Source organism: Euprymna scolopes, chromosome 13 (assembly GCF_053919585.1).
Source record: "Euprymna scolopes isolate OS-2025 chromosome 13, ASM5391958v1, whole genome shotgun sequence".
NCBI lineage: Eukaryota > Metazoa > Mollusca > Cephalopoda > Sepiida > Sepiolidae > Euprymna > Euprymna scolopes.
The window spans coordinates 61660053-61677199 of record NC_136494.1 but is presented as its reverse complement, the minus strand read 5'-3'; positions in this window follow the sequence as shown (position 1 = coordinate 61677199).

Genomic DNA, 17147 nt, shown 5'->3' with positions numbered 1-17147 from the left:
ATTTTGTTTAGCCCAGGGCCTTCATTTATGCGAGTATTTGGGCACAACAGATTAGGTTAGTTTTCAGCCAGATAAGATACCACTTTTCGAAAAGCTCGGTTCCCACTGTACACTGATCTTATGTTTAGCCATGCATTTGTGAAAGGTATTTTAACAATAAGGTCTCTTCTTGTAATTCTTGCCCATAATAATTAAAAACAAGTAACCGTCTGCAAAATGTAGAAAAATATAAAGAAGCTTTGAAATATGTTAAAATTGAAAAATAACAGATTCATTTGGTATATATAAAACCATTTTTAAACTTAAACCTATTTCCCTAATATGCGTTGTTGCTTTGTTCGCTATTTTTAAATAACTATTTTGTAAATAGTAATTTTCTTACCAACATATTTTTTATTTGGGATATTGCGTTTATATTTTTACTACTATCAAAATTATCACTGCTACTTTTCTAATTATTATTATAGTTTTCAGGCTTTCCATTATTATAAGGTTTACTGTATCTTACATGGTTTGTAATAAGATTGCTTGTAAATAATTCTAAAATTTCTCTATAGTTCTAGCTAAGTGTCAATCTATTTTATTAGATTTATTATATAGTTGCTGAAAAACATATATTCATTAGATTTTTGAGACGAAACATAGTAAGGTAGTAGTATTTTCATCACGTGAACTTGTTGCGAAATTAACAAAATAACTGTAATTAGCAGAACCCGTGGAAATTCTACGGTATTTATAATTCTTTAAACACATTATTAATAAAATGAATAAAAAATAAACTAAAATAAATAATGAAGGATTTAAAACAGTGTTTAACAAATCCCCTTTTAAAACTAAAAACAACTGACTAAAAAATATTTTTTTTCAAGAAAATTAAACAGACAACATTTTGTATATAAATTATAAACGAACAAATGTCACTCTACTTGCACATTTATTTTTAATTTAAAAAAAAAACTATAATAAAAAAAATCTAAGTCTCTCAACGTAACTTTTTAAATTGTAAAATAAAATAGCCAATTTGAAACAGTAAACAGACATTTACTTTTTAAATTTTGGAAGAACAAATTTCGTAAATGATTTTTAACCATAAAAAGGAAGTATTTCGTTTCTAATTACTTCATTTAATGTTTGCTATGATGCTGTTTTTGTAACACTGGACGATACGGAATATTAAATTAATACTTAGATAAAGAAAGATTATAAATGTGAAAATTCTTCCACAAATTGATGTCCAATTATTCCACAGAGATATAATACCACACAATTTATTATTATTATTATTATTATTATTATTATTATTATTATTATTGCTGTTGTTGTTGTTAGTAGTAATATAGTAGTAGTAATAGTAGTATTGCCCATTTGTATTTTATGTATTTAATAAAAGAGTTTTCACAAACGTCACGTAATTCCCTTGCTTCATATGTTTAAATACATTTCTATTAGTTATTGTTATAAAGTAACTGTATTGTGATAAATTCAACGTTCATATAAAAACGTGTACATATTTAATAATTGATAGAGTACTTGAATTGTTTCTATTTGTATATTGAGTTATGGTGATGTCTCATGAACATATCTCTCTTTCTATCTCTCTCTCTCTCTCTCTATATATATATATATATATATATATATATATATACTTATATATATATATAATTAAAAAATTGAGAAGAATAGTAAGGAAGATGACTCGTTATATGTTTGCCAAACCGTTTTGTATTAATTGTTTTATCTTGTATGAATTTTAACTAAGCTCATTCTTCTATAAGTTTACCTATTCATATTTGACTTTAAATTGAAATATTCTAGAGTCCAGGTTAATATAAAAAATATAACTTCAAATTGAGAAGGCCAAAAAAATCCGCACAATGGAAAATTGTTATTAAAGTGTAACTCTAGGACATTATGTAACACAAATACAACACAATGAACTGGTTAATATGTAGTAGCGTAGCCCTTCTGCTAATGCCCGTCTGCAATCTTTGGAGCATTCCTTGAATTATACTGCAGCAATACTCCGGGGAAAGGGCATCCAACTTTTCTTTAATTTTTGTCTAAAATTATTCCACATTTGAAATTTTATCATTGCGTAGTCGTTGCTTGATATAATACCATGCGTTTTCGATAGAATTGGGTCTGGAGATTGCGCAGGCCAAACCAAACACGGAATATCATGCTTTTCCAAGAACCTCCTTACATTACCGGCCATGTGAATGGTAGCATTATCCAGCATGAAGATGGGATTATCATCCAAACTCCGACCAAATTGTGGTAGAAAATGCTCAGTCAACATATTAATGTACTTGGTCGAATTAACTCGATCTTGCAAGCGAATTATATGTCCTGGACCATTGGTACTAATAATGCCCACCACCAAAACTGAACCTCCACCACCTTGCAGCGTTGAAACTGAGCACATAGGATTAAATTCTTCGTCTTTCCTCCGACGGACGTACTGCCTTCCATCACTGCCTATCCTATTGAACTTGCTTTCGTCGCACTTTTGACAAATATCTTTTCATTGCATCTGACGAAGTCCAGACGGCGCTTTCTGTTCTTTAGAGAAATCATTGACTTGCGTCTTGCAACATATCCTCGCAAATTAAATTCCTTTTATCTGTTCTTGACAGTAGATAGAGAATACTTTTTAACAAGATTGCACTGTTGTTGAACTTGGGGAGTTGTTTCAAATCTGTTTCCTAGGCTGAAGATCTTGATAGCATTGTCTTCTCTGTTAGAAGTAACTCTAGTAAGACGAGATTTAGGGGCATCACGAACAATGCCGGTGTGTTCGTGTTTTTGCATAGTCTTTCCTACCGTTTTCTCATCACATTTCAATCTGCGGCCGATTTCTCGATTGGATCAATCACAAACGTGGAGATTAATGAGCTCTTGACAATCACTAAGAGAAAGTCGTGGCATATTTCAATTAAAAGTCAAATATGAACGGGTAAAATTATAGAGGAATAAAAGGCGAATCAAATTAGGTATAGGTTGTTTAAACAGTTACATAAAAAAAATTTACCTTAAATTTGCAGTATTTGAAAAAATTCAAGTGCGGACTTTCTTTTTGCCGAAACTATATATATATATAGTATCAACGGTTGCAAGTTTTCCTCTGTTAGGTAAGCCGATACGTTTCTTTTGCCTACTTTTTGTCATAATGAATTACGACCCCATTTGCTGACGTCGTATACTATTTTCTGTTATACCTATCACGGTTTCTATTGATTATATCATCCAGTAGTTACATATCTATTTTGAGCTGCGTGCATGGGGACACGATAACAAGATAACAATATATAACGATAACAAGATCGACACCGTTTTTGTTATATAAGCTAACGTATGTCGATCTATATATCTTATTACCGAGTCTCGATGAAATTTGAATTATTTACAGGTAAATGTATATAATACAGGTGCTAATCGTCAACTCCTTTAATGAATATGACGATCGCTGAAAAACTCAATCTTTGATTTTGAGGATTCTTAGAATAACTGATTAAATTCAACATGAATCTACAATATCATTTGCCGACACTGCATACACTAAATGTCAAGCTTTCATTTCACTTTATATTAAGCAAATAGCTAGGTATTGGCAGATTTTATCATACGTTAATATATATATATATATATATATATATATATATATATATATATATATATATATATATATATATATATATATATATTGAATTAAAGTCTGTATGAAATATGTTTACTATATTTGATGTTTACATTACGGTTCTTTACACTTCTTATAAAGGTTGGGTTAGACCGATCGCTGAGAATGCTAAGTCAAATTAGTACATCTTTTAATGTCATCTCACCTACGTACAAACACAAACCACCAACAATATATATATATACTTTCTTGGTTATCGAGTCTTCGATCAAAGTGCATTATATGATCTGTTAAAATATTATCGTTTGACGTTTGTTCGTGAGAGATATCTGTAAAATAGAACTATTTTACAAACTATAAAGGAGTATTCAAGATAAATGTCATGAACAGATATATTTTGAAAATTCATTAACCAGATTATTTAGATAAATCTGTTTCAGCTTTAAAATAGCGGAAATGTAAACTATCGAGGGATCTCGTTCACATTGGATGTTTATCGAGTTATTTTCAGCACGGAAATATTAAACATAAGATAAAAGAACGAACTGTGAAATTGTCACGGGTCCTGCAGGTATATGTATAATTTAGTAGAAAGCATATCGAGAATATAGGACTCCCATGCTTCCTCTACCCAATTTTAAGTGTAATTCTTATTATTCAATTTTCATAATTTTCATTTCAAAATACTAAATAAAATACGAAACTAAAACCCTTGTTTTCACACGAACTCAACTACTACTACTAAATTGTTTCTACTATTCGATTTCCTTTTGGAATTTTTCTCGATATACAAGGATTTTTCAACCGATGAGAAATTGACAGACTTAAATTAATGTTATAATAAAACACATGTTAATTAACGTTTATTTCCCATAGTCAATGTGTTTTTGCATATTTACATTCCTAAAAAATAATTTTACATATTTCTCGATTTCGACTTTGCGTAATGTTTGAAAAAAAATGTTTTCCAATTAACAGTAAGTGAAAATTTACCCGTCGCCGTTTATCAATTAAAATGTTTTCTTTCTACTTTCAGTTATTCTAACTGCGTGATCTTTCACCCTCATTCTTCCTCTATAAAATGTCTATTATTTTCGCTTTCGTCATTGTTCCCGTCGTTTTGTTTATTGGCAGTCGAATGTAATAAATCTTACACACATGTATAGAATATTCTATTATTAGCTTATTAAAGATTAAGATAGTAATCAACATTACTATTACTAACTGAAGAAGAAGAAAAGAGAGATGACGAAAGAGAAAGATATATACAGATAAAAAAAAGAAAAGGGTCCTATGGTGAGCAGATATTTATTTTATATTTCGAGACCAAATCTATATTTAGAATGCAGACAAATTGGAGACACGGTTTATAAAGAAAAAGAGCTTATCTAGTTTATCTGTCATGGCCCGGCGTTGCGAATTAATCCCGCAAAATCCCGTGGAACATTGGCCTACAGACGGGTCCGTCACTGCCAAGAAAATGATGCGAGCCAATTCCAGAATCGGAAGTAATAACAAGAGGGAAGAAAAAAAAACCCAAGCCATTCTGCACTATCTCTCTTGATAGTAACACACAAGTAAAAATTGAAACAAAATGGGCAGCTGAGAAAACAAAAGAATATATAGAGGAAATTGTATTGCAGCTGCTCGTTTTATTTACTTAGTTATTTATTTATTTATTTTGACCAGCTCTATTCTAAGGGATTCAAGAAAAAAGATGCACCGCTTGCTGGCTATATTAATTTACGTGTATTTTGTTTATTCTACTATGCTACGTGAATGAAGGATTATTCTCAAGATGTTGACCCAGTATTCCATACTTGCTTTAGCTAAATATGAATAGCAACCCATTCTATTTACGCCGTTTATGTTTGCGTTGGTATTTATTTTTTCTAAAATCCGATTGCTGCATCGAAAAGGCCAGTTAAAAATACATAATATACTTTGTTATTTTCTTTAATTTAATCCCTTTTTTAGAATTTATTAGACAAAATTTAACTTTTATTTTACCGTGCCAATAAATATGATCATCACTGTATATATATATATATATATATATATATATATATATATATATATATATATATATATATATGGTTGTATAAAATAATTATAGTAAGCAGGTTATGAGAAAATGTTTGTATTTCATTCCGAGATATATCACCAGGATATTAAATTTACGATTCGTCATGTTACTACAAAGCTTACTTGCCATAAATATTTTTGTTCTCATACTAAGGTCTTCCGCGTTTTAACCCGTAGCAGTAACACAATCTACATCGTCTCCTCTTCCTTACGAAAAATAAATCACCATCTGATAAGACTAAATGTTGTTATTGTTTTCAATTTAAATCCAAATATATTATAGGATTTAATTCACGAATGCATCTCAAATGTAATCCTTTGACTTAGGAATTTGAATTAAATGTCAGGGAATTTTACTTAATCCGTGGCTAATGGATATGAATGAAATTTAATGGAAAATGCTATATTGAAAATGTAAAACAAGCGTCTGTGTCCACATTGTTTTCCTTGTAAAAACCAGTAAAATACTGTAAAAAGAAAACATATGGGTGGGTAGTTGTAAGGATATAATAATAAATAGAGTTGCCCTGTTATTATATGCACAGGGAGGGGGTTGGGGTATAAGGCAAAGGTATAAGGTATGGGTAGCAAATTTTTGGAGGTGGATAAAAAAACAAAAATATTTAGGATGTAATCGATTGGCGTGGTGGAATAATAGGGGAAAATCTACTACTACTACTACTACTACTACTACTACTAATAATAATAATAATAATAATAATACTGCTACTACTACTACTACTACTAATAATAATAATAATAACGAAAAAGTAAATAAAATTAAGGGATAAACAATGAATATAAAATTAAAAATATCAAAATCACATTAATAGATAACGAATGAAGAGTAAAATAAAGCGATAAAATGAAAAAAATAAAACTGTAATTTACTTAAATGGGTCCAAGTTGAATAAAAAGGGTGTATGCGTACAAAAGAGAGGCACAAAGGAATAATGTATATAGGGATTTACACAGAAGAGCAGCGAATTCATTAGACAATACATCGGAGGATACAGATATGTAGGACAGGAACATGTCTGCAGAAGTCAATAATATAGTCCTGAATTTCCTGACTGGAAGGACCAGTGATATCGGTTATTTATGAACAAGCAAGGTATAAATAACAGAATAAATCAATGCTCGTTTATAACGAGGAAAAGGTTTTTTTTTTCCTGTGTGACGTTTCGGTGAGGTGTGTTATTAATTGTAATGAGAAAAGTTTGCAAATTCACAACGAAAGCTTGTTTTATCAAGAGATGTGGAAGAAAGAGACATTGCCTCTGTGCTAAGAAAGATGATGAAAAGATTGGGGTTTAGTTAGTTCCTAGGTTGAAGAAGGTGTTTAAGCGTTTGTCTTGTATATTCGTTGTTATATTATTCTGTGGGCGTTCCTTGGTTAGTGTTTATAAAATGTAATCTTTATTCGTCCTTTGCGTATGGGGAGTACATATTTGACGTAGCAGAATTAGGCCGGGTTTAATAATTAGTTCAAGGCAGCTGGCTGGAAACCTGTTGAAATGCTTTCAACTCGATTGAAAGTCAGAGTCTTATTTAGTAGTAGCGGCAAAATAGCTGGATGGAAGGAGGTTAAAAATCTACGTTAAGAATGATTGTGAGAGTGGTTAGATGGACCTTAACGGTCAGTCAGGAATTTTAGATGGGATATGGGAGGATGGAGATATGCGTGTGGGGGCGAATTTGAAGGAGATGAAAGTCGGTCAAGAATTATAAGTAAATCTAAATATAAATGTTTCAGGGTTGAATGGGTTCGTATTATTTATTCTAATTGCATAAGTTTATATGTGTTAATTGTATAGTGTGTAAGGGTTTAAATTAGTTCGATTTGTGGAGGAGTTTTTTTTTTTCTTTTAACTAAAATGCTCTGAAACTTCAAGCGGTGATGAATTTAACCGTTTCTTCAGGATTCCAGAATTATGCATTAGGTAGATTATTATTGTGAGGGAATATCTTGCTGGAGAACTGAGAAATTCTGCATTGAGATGAAAATAAAAATGGCACCCTCTATGTGAATTTGTCATTGACTAATTGAGAGCCCAACAAAATGAAGTTCGTATGAAACGCAATCGCAGTTATATTTCTGGTGTTAATTCACACACACGCACACACACACACACACATATATATATATATACATATATGTGTGTGTGAATGCATGTACATTTATGTATATATATACACATATATGCATGTATAAGTATATATGTATGCCTGCATGTTTGTATGTGTGTATGTGTATTCATAATCCAATCTATTCGATTTTTCTTACTTTATACGTAAATCGTAGGGTTTGATTGACAAAAGCTAATATTCGGTCTTTATGTTTATTTTTTATTTTAGTCATTTGCTTTATTACTTGTATCAGTTCACAGTTTAATTTAAATCAAAACATTTATTAGTTCGAATGGTGCGATAAAAATAATGATGTTTTAGTATTTTTTAAAACTAGATTTTACTTGTTTTTGCATGACATTTCGTCTCTGTTTTTTTTTTTCTTTTTTCTATTGATTTTCAATTTCTCATCGTGCTCGTAACATTTGTCTTATGGATCCCTAAAATTTTATAAAACAATGTTACGAATTAAAATGTAATTGTCCTCTTGACAAATAAAAAGCGAAATATTCATAAATCTACCCAACATTGTCAGATGTTGATACACTTTTCAAATAATAATAAATTCACAGTCATAACTCTGGAAAACGTGGTTTACATTGGACAACATTTCATAATCTTTCTTTTCATAGCAGGTCTTAGGTACGTAGATTCAAGATAAACTCATACGAGTATGCTAATTAAGAAAATTCAACAAAAAATAAAAATACATGTCTAAATACGAAGCAAGAATAAAATATAATTTTAATATTATTTACTGATGAACTATGCATATTAATGTTTTATACTAATTAATAAGCAGTAGGAGTAAAAATGATATTTTCAATCAATATTTTTTACGAATATTTGAGCAATATGAAGAGTGCATGTAACTTAGTATGTTCATTCTTGTTCTTCCTTAAGTTGTAAATAAATAAAATACTGACTCTAGCTAAAAATAATATGGACTCATATAATTGCCATTATACGTTTATTTTACGACATGGGTTATTTTAGTACAAAAACGAGCGTATAGATAATTATTTATAAAGAAGTATTCACTATTAAACTATACTGATCAATTAAATGGGGGAAATATATGTTGAAATACAATTTTGATGAGTAAAAATCAAAGGATACCTAGTCTTTTTTCTACTTAAGTTTTAAATTTCCTTGAATATCTCTTTTCTTCTAAGGTTTACATTACAAACAAAATACAGTACTGACATAAAAAGTTTGATGTATGAAATAATTAATACATACAAATGGTGATTCAAAGCATGAAATAGCAACTGAGAAGATTAAACTTTTATAGACTCTCTGTACTAAGCTTCTGTAGAAAGGGCTGTTAGCAAACCAATAGTAATGAGAATTTCCTTTGACGATATGGTTAAACAAGTCTCCGGGAAAATATTCGTTTGCAAAAATCTATATATAGATATTTAACATACTGCGGGTGGCCGTGATCATCCGTTGATTCAAAACAAGTTTCCAATGTTTAAGATAGATTATATGAAATTAATGTATAAAGTCCAGATACCTGATATATAGTTTAATCAATTGGGATGGATATTTTGATGTGAATTATTCTGATAAATGTATTACAGTTTACGGGCGTTAATAATTATCTTCAACATGATGGTATTTTATAGAACTCCAACTGAATCGAAAGTGCTACCTACAGAAGTCTAATAATAAGCATTGATGTCCATTAGATGATATTTAATATAGTATGATGTTATCTGTTCGCTACCTACAAAAAATAACATTTCCGGTTGCTATCTAATCTGGAGTAGTTGCTTATGTTTCGAGGCAAATTTGTTTTATTTTTCTGGTTACCTTGTAATTAGCATAATAATGTAATCTTAAAAATATAACGCAATTAGTTGTTGTCATATTTTTAATCTATTTGCATCAATGTACATCAGGAGGAGTTACAGGTTCCTGGTCTACCCCTAAAGTTAATGAACCTCGAAAAACATTTGGCAATTTTAACGCATATATTTGTAACAGGCTTCTGGGCTTGACCTTTACTCCTGATCTGAAATGGAATACGTACATCAAACCTGTTGCCAAGGCCGCTGGAAAAATGGTCGGATCCTTCTATCGATCCAGTAGATATCTCACTGCTGATGCAATTCTCTATCTATATAAGAGCCAGATACGTCCAAGGATGGAATACTGTTGCCACATATGGGCAGGAGCTGCTAGAAAAAACTTGTCCTGCCTTGATAGGGTTCAAAATAGACTTCGTGGCCTGGTGGGAGATGTCCTTTTCTCTTCGCTGCAACCTCTATCTCACAGAAGAGATGTTGCGAGTTTGTCTCTGCTTTATCGTTATTTTCATAGAAAGTGTTCAACTGAGCTTCAATCTATGGTCCCCCCTCGCCAAACTTTCAAAAGAAACACTAGACTAGCTGAAAATATTATCAATAATTTTCCCCACTCTTTATCTGTGCCTAAACCTAAACATAGATTCCATGATCAAAGCTTCTTTCTTAGAACTGCACGCCTATGGAATTGTCTTCCGTTTTCCTGCTTTCCAGCTGTCTATAATATGGTTGTCTTCAAGTCCAACGTGAACAAGTTTCTGATGAGCCGTTCCACTTAAGTTAACAAATTTACCGAACTTCCATTACTATCGATTACTATATTGTCCTTTTGACTACTCTACACTCTTTAACCCTTATCTTTGAGTGGCCTATCGGCCTTGATAAGTGGTGGCGCCTATGTAAAAAAAACAAAAAACGTTGTGCTGAAAAAAGGTCGAACAGATTTTCACTTTCTCGCATAACGGAATATTCAGCAACATGGTCATAACTTTAATATTTTAACTTTTAATGGAATTGAACATTAGTCTGAAATATTGCTTCTTCTAACTTATGAGAAGAACTACGCTTTTAAAGATCATATCTACATGCAGCCTCTAATCATCTATACATACTTATTAATGTAATAACAAATGAGTCCCTAAAGAGGCACAATACGCTCAATGAAAATATGTCATCCTTAATTTTAATGAGATTCAAACACTGGATAGCGTACACACAATCATGCTGCTGGTTACACTTAGAACACGTTTTGATCATTTCGAGAACCGCCAATCGAGACTTAACACTACATAATTAGCACATTTCAAAACTCAGTAATTCAGTAGCGTGAGTTCTATTTTCACACATGTTTTCTCGACAGCATTATCGGGTTTTCTTTTGTAGTATTTTTTAGTGTAAAATATTACCCCTATTAAAGGTCCTATAATTGCCAGTCGTATGAATACTTTTCTGTTATGGATCTATAATTATTCAAGATTCATTATGAATAGGTTTAGAATACGAGGAAATTAAATGTGATCTTAATGATTTACATAATGTTAATAAATCTATATACCTATAAAAGTGATCGTGTCTGTGTGTGTCTGTGTGTGTACATTTCCCTACGCAATAACTCAATTTAAAGTCTACAGACTCGAACTTTAAGACACAGGTCACTGAGATTTGGGAAAATCTTTGTGGTCGGTTTTCGGCCAGAAATTTCGTTGGTAAGGGGTCAAAGTTACACCATTTGACCTTTGAGAACTCTACCAAACTCCCCCGCCAATTTTGGGTTTAAACACTTTAAATTTTAGATATAGGTTCCTTTGACATGGATCTAATTTAATAACTTGATTTGAGCCGAAAATAATAAATGTTAAGGGGTCATAATAGAGGTCAAATTTAAAAGAATTGCCCGCTTTTTTTTCTCAACAGACACCTCTAAACACCCGTGCACCGCCGGGCTGAAATGCTGATTGTCTCAAAAATTAAAATAGATTACGAATAGAGTTTACGAAATATCTTGACGTGTTTTTTTTTATTTTAATAACTGTTTATAAAAGATTTAATTATCAATCACTAATTATTTCAGATGTTTAAAGAATACTTAGACAATTGCTATATAAAATCACATAAAATGGTTACTACTGAATTGAAGGCAAAAAGTAAATATATATATAAATGAATATAGTATACACTACTTTTTATATGTATGTCATCACTAGGGCTAGGACAACAGCATATTATTTTCATTGTTTTGACTCTCGAGTGTGTATTTATATCTTATATGCTTTTGTATAGATCTATGTGTTTCTCGGTTGATTAACTGTCTGTGTCGGATATATACTCGAGTCAAAACAATGAAAAGCATATGCTGTTTTCATAGCCCTAGTCATCACTTCCCGAACATTTATGGCAATGGCTAAAGTGATTACGACAGCGCTGTGAAACGGTTTAATTCTAAGTAGAGGCGGCCTTCAATAAACCGCGGTGTAGTGGCCAATGAAGTAGCCTGCTTTTCATCATATTCTATTGTAGATATTGACTTGCTGCCCACCTAAGCAAGATATAACGCAAGGTCAGAAAGTGGGGATTTCAAGCCAGCGTCCCTAAAGTAGGGTCACTCTTGTCTATCAAAAATCGCCATGGGAATCCCCAACGTTGTTATTTTTTCTAGGACAAGCAAGATTATTCTTTTTCGTATGGGTTACATGCTTTTTGCATCACATTTTGCTAAGGCTAACAAACGTTTCTCACATTTTGATTTAATATACATTGGAATCGCCTTTTTAGTAAAGAGATTAATCGATCATTTTTCGAATTAAAATAACAAGTCACCCAGATTCGATTTTTAGTAGTATAATACAGCTTACATATCACCGCTTTTGCTAAGCTTTGGATTTTGATTTATTTTTAATGGCGCTGTAGTTTTTAGCCAATTGTTCTATTAGGGCATCGGAAACTGTTGCACTGTTTTTTTAGTATGACTAACAATACTCACGAACCATCGCTTTTAATATGGCTAATACTACTAATGCGCTACTATTTTTAATTGGGTAAATAAGCATTTTTGCGAATATTTATGCAACGCTAATAACTATATTGCATAATAAACATTTTACATCCATCTATTTCGGCATTTTATAACCCAAAAAGACAAAGTGTATACAGTGTAACCCGGATATAAGATAGCCGAATATTAAAAAAAACGGATATAAGAGGGGTTTTCTCTGGTTCAAAATTAGTGGCTGTGTCAATATACAGTGTAACACGAATATAAGTAATACCCGGATATAAGATAACTCTAGGGCTCGCCCTAAAGTAGTATTTTATCTCTGAGTTACACTGAACAACATATTTTTAAATAAAACAAAAATCGCATGATAGTTGGGTTTAAATAAAATGTTGACTATGCTTTTAATCATTTTTTTAAATAATAAATATGAAAAGGATCGATCGCAGGTTAGTGCGAGACGAATAATTCCATTAAGTTGTGTATTGCACTGAGCTCTATAGGAGAACGTCATTGATTCCCGGCATTATTTCGCCTACATTTCGTCAAAACAATAAAATATTCACTGTTTACAAAGGTGGTACCTATTTTTAAGGGTTTGCACTGGAATTGAACTCTAGGTGCAGATCCCATTAGGTAGCAATCAATTTAATATGCTGATGTGCATCTTAAGCCACGTCGCTAGGGTTGTTAGCCACGTGCTATAACAATATTTCTTTTAGTTTCCGAATATGGATATTTTGCTAAAATGGTGACAGGTTCATAAGTAAAACAGGTTTACATTTTTTCTCTACTTTTTACAAGGAAGTTACCAGTTATTAAGGCCAAGAAGCACCTCGAAGATAAGGGCTAATAAATGTAAGGTGGTAGTTTATTTATTGTTAATGGGGTGGAGTGGGTAGAATTTTGGTTATTTAAAGGACACGGCTCACCAAATTCCTGTTTGCGTTAAACTTGAAAGCTGTCATGTTGTAAGCGACCGGCAAGTCAGCCAAGGAAAGAGTGTTCTATTTTGAAAATGTTACATTGAAATAGTTTTGTTTGCGATTTCTACAAAAACATACTACACTACTTGAATTTGGAAATTAGAAATAACTGAAGGATTAAATAAAATAATTGTTATTTTGGTGAATTTGAAATATTGATGTTCAATGTGCGTTTCAGGGAATAATTGCAAAGCAAAACAAAATGCGCTTTCCATAATCGCATTGTTTTTAGTAGTTTAATCGAAAATTGCAAAAATCACAATAAGTCTTGAATTCTGTCTAATCGTGTCCCCTAGAATTCATTAGTTTTAAATACGCAAAAAAAAACAAATAACATTCAGAAAAATAACTTCATCAATTTTTAGGAGATTGGTATCATATAATATTAATAACGGACAAATTGGATTGCCCGAAAAATTTTATTTACAGAATGTTAGTCTGACGCCTGTAATAGTCTCTTCAACGTACTTATAGACTTTTCTTAGCTATTTACTAAAACCACAAGGAATTCTCTAATAGTTACCAATCTAGATACTGATATAGCCCAAATTTGCTTAATTAAGGGTATCTGATGGGAAGAGATGCGCAAATGAGATACACGCGAATTTGTATTTCTGGCCTGGTGCTATTTAATCTATACTAGCTCCAATATTGTCTTCTATATATTTATTAGAATTTATTATATTAAACATATTGCACAGACATTGAATTCTTATATCCGTAGTTACTCTAATTTCAGTAAAGCAAATATTATTCTCTAATCAAAAAAATAACATAATTCCTCTCCGTTATGTAATTATATACATGATCCTATTATATACAAGGTAAATTTTTCAAACTTTTCAAATCCCAAATGTCCATTCGGAGATAAAAGTTATATGAGTGTCAGAAGAAGAATAGAGTAATTAGGAAACTGGGTTCAATTTTCAATAAACGTCTTTAGGAGGATTTGGATTATTTAATAGTGTGATTAACCAAATATTTGATAAAATTAGGATTGAAAACGGCATTGGTGTAGTCAGCTGGAAAGTACATCCGCGGTACTGTGTAACACAGTCTGACAGTTCTAGAAACAAAGATTTACTCGTGAAAATGTTCTCATTAGCGGCATAGATTGAAGCTTAGTCGAGCCCCTATCATGAAAATACAATAGAGTAGAGAAAGACTAACGCATTAATGAAAAAAAATATAAATAATAGGGGCAGAAAATGGCATCGTCCACTAGATGACGAAGTTGGTTTAGTGATCTTTCGAGCAAGAAAACTGCTTTGGGTAGCACCTCCTAGCTATGGCAACATTACTCCGTCTACGTGCAAAGTGAAGGATAAATGATTTGACATGCTTTTAAGAATTTCTAAAAGCAAATTAGATTAACGAAATTTATTTTTGTGCTCCAAATCTACGTATAATGTAAAGTTACGACATGTCGGTAGAATAATGGAACACGTACTATTATTTTCAAAATATCCATAGGATTCTATTTGGCTATATCTTGTTTAAGAACAATAAGGTCTAAACTTTCATTCACGTTTTATCTTTTAAAACAAAATTAGAATGTATATACATCTGTAAACTGGATCTGTTCTGGTTTTTATTATTTAAACGAAACGAAAAAAAATAATATCATATAATGTATATTTAAGGAATAAGTATATATTTTTAAAGAATTTGTTACCAGTTGCTTTTATAAACCCTAAAATGTCACAAATTGTTTTGCTCATGTTTAATGAAAAACTTCCTATTTCCACCAGTATACAGATGAAACCTACCAGTGCAGATATGGTACATTAATCTAAGCTTTTCAAATGTATATTAACAGGAAAGCAGTATGATATTTTTGCACTGTATAATTATATAAAAATAAAACTAATTAATTAAAACATATGTTATAAACATCGTGTTAATTCAATAGGGGATTTTAATATGAATCTTTAAAAGCTTAAATATGTGACTTGACTCATTTGTTATGCCGCATAAATTCTTATATTGACAGGAAATATTCAAATCGGCAAACTACTATTAAACAATCAATTTCTCCATTATACTTCCTGGGGGGGTTAGCATTAATAAACGTACGGTTAAATTATTAAAAAAATACACACACTAATAAATTAAAGTTCCGAAATTTATCAATAAAATTACTATTTTTAAAATGGAGCGTTTTAATGGGAAAATCGGAGTACGGAATACATCAAAAGTGCATGTGAAATATTACATAGGAGATTTAGGAATTGAATAAATAACAGAAATAAATAGTTTAAGTCTTAAAGCCTCTACTAAAAGAGAATACAAACACAGAATTTTGTGTCGAAGGAAATTGAGCACTACACGTTATTATGCATTATATAACATTTTACACATGATTAAAAACATTTATAATCTGTTTGGTTCAATGTTTCATTTAGTAAGTTTATTAACATCGAAATTAAAATTTGATAATTTAATATTACATAGAAAGAAGGGAAGTAAATTATTTACTTTAAATAAGATATCTACTGCTACTGTGTAACTTTTTCGATAGAATGATTCGAATATTATCGTATAGTTTAAGGACACGGCTTACTAACGCTGTTGAATAACTTATCACCTACATTCACCTCAATTGTAAGCCAAATTTCATAAATGTTCGCTTTGTTGACTCCTGTGTCTTCTGTTGATCGAGAACAACAAGGATATCGGTTTGATTTTAAAGAGTGTAATTTTTAAGTGCGCAAGGACAGAAATTTTAGCGTTTGTGTACGAGTGAAAATGAATTTGAGGAATACATAGCTTTCACATATACAGACAGGCCGACTTTTAACTACCTGTATTCAATACACACTTCCCTGCAGGCTAGCGGAAACCGCGCCGTTTCGCTTCGATTCTTGTAGGTGTTGGGAGCTGAGTGACATAACCGCTCTCTGACATAATTGACGTTTTTTTTATTTATTTCCACTATTAGGCTTTCACTTTTTTAAGGCCCTTTTAATTCATCCCATGTTCGCTATCTAACAAAGGATAAAAGGTGTTTTCAGACATGAGACAGTTGTAATGAAACCAGACTGGCATTACTTGTAGAGAAAATGTCAGAGGAATGTCTTATATACTTAATGTAAGTGTTTTAACGTTGGTGATCATATAAAGCAAATTGATTGATTGAGCGAAAAACGTGAGCTCAATGCTTAGCCTCCGGATCCAGATCAAAGTGTAGTATCTATTCTTCAGATGTACACTTCAATTTTTTGTTCTCTGTCAGTGGAGGAGAAATCCTTCACGACTGAGAACAGTTTATTTTTGTTCCTTTTCTCCACATTAAAAAAACGACCCTGGTGTCTAACTCTGTCCCGTGGGGTGGCATTATTAATATGAATAACTGTTTCCTACTCTAATCAGTAATCATTTAGAAGTAATTGTTCAAACACTTCATGTGAGTTAATCAACTAATCTGCAACCTTTACGCACAACAGATCCTAGGGTTTTACTCTGCCAATTATAGCTACTACGATTCTAAAACTATATTCTTAAGA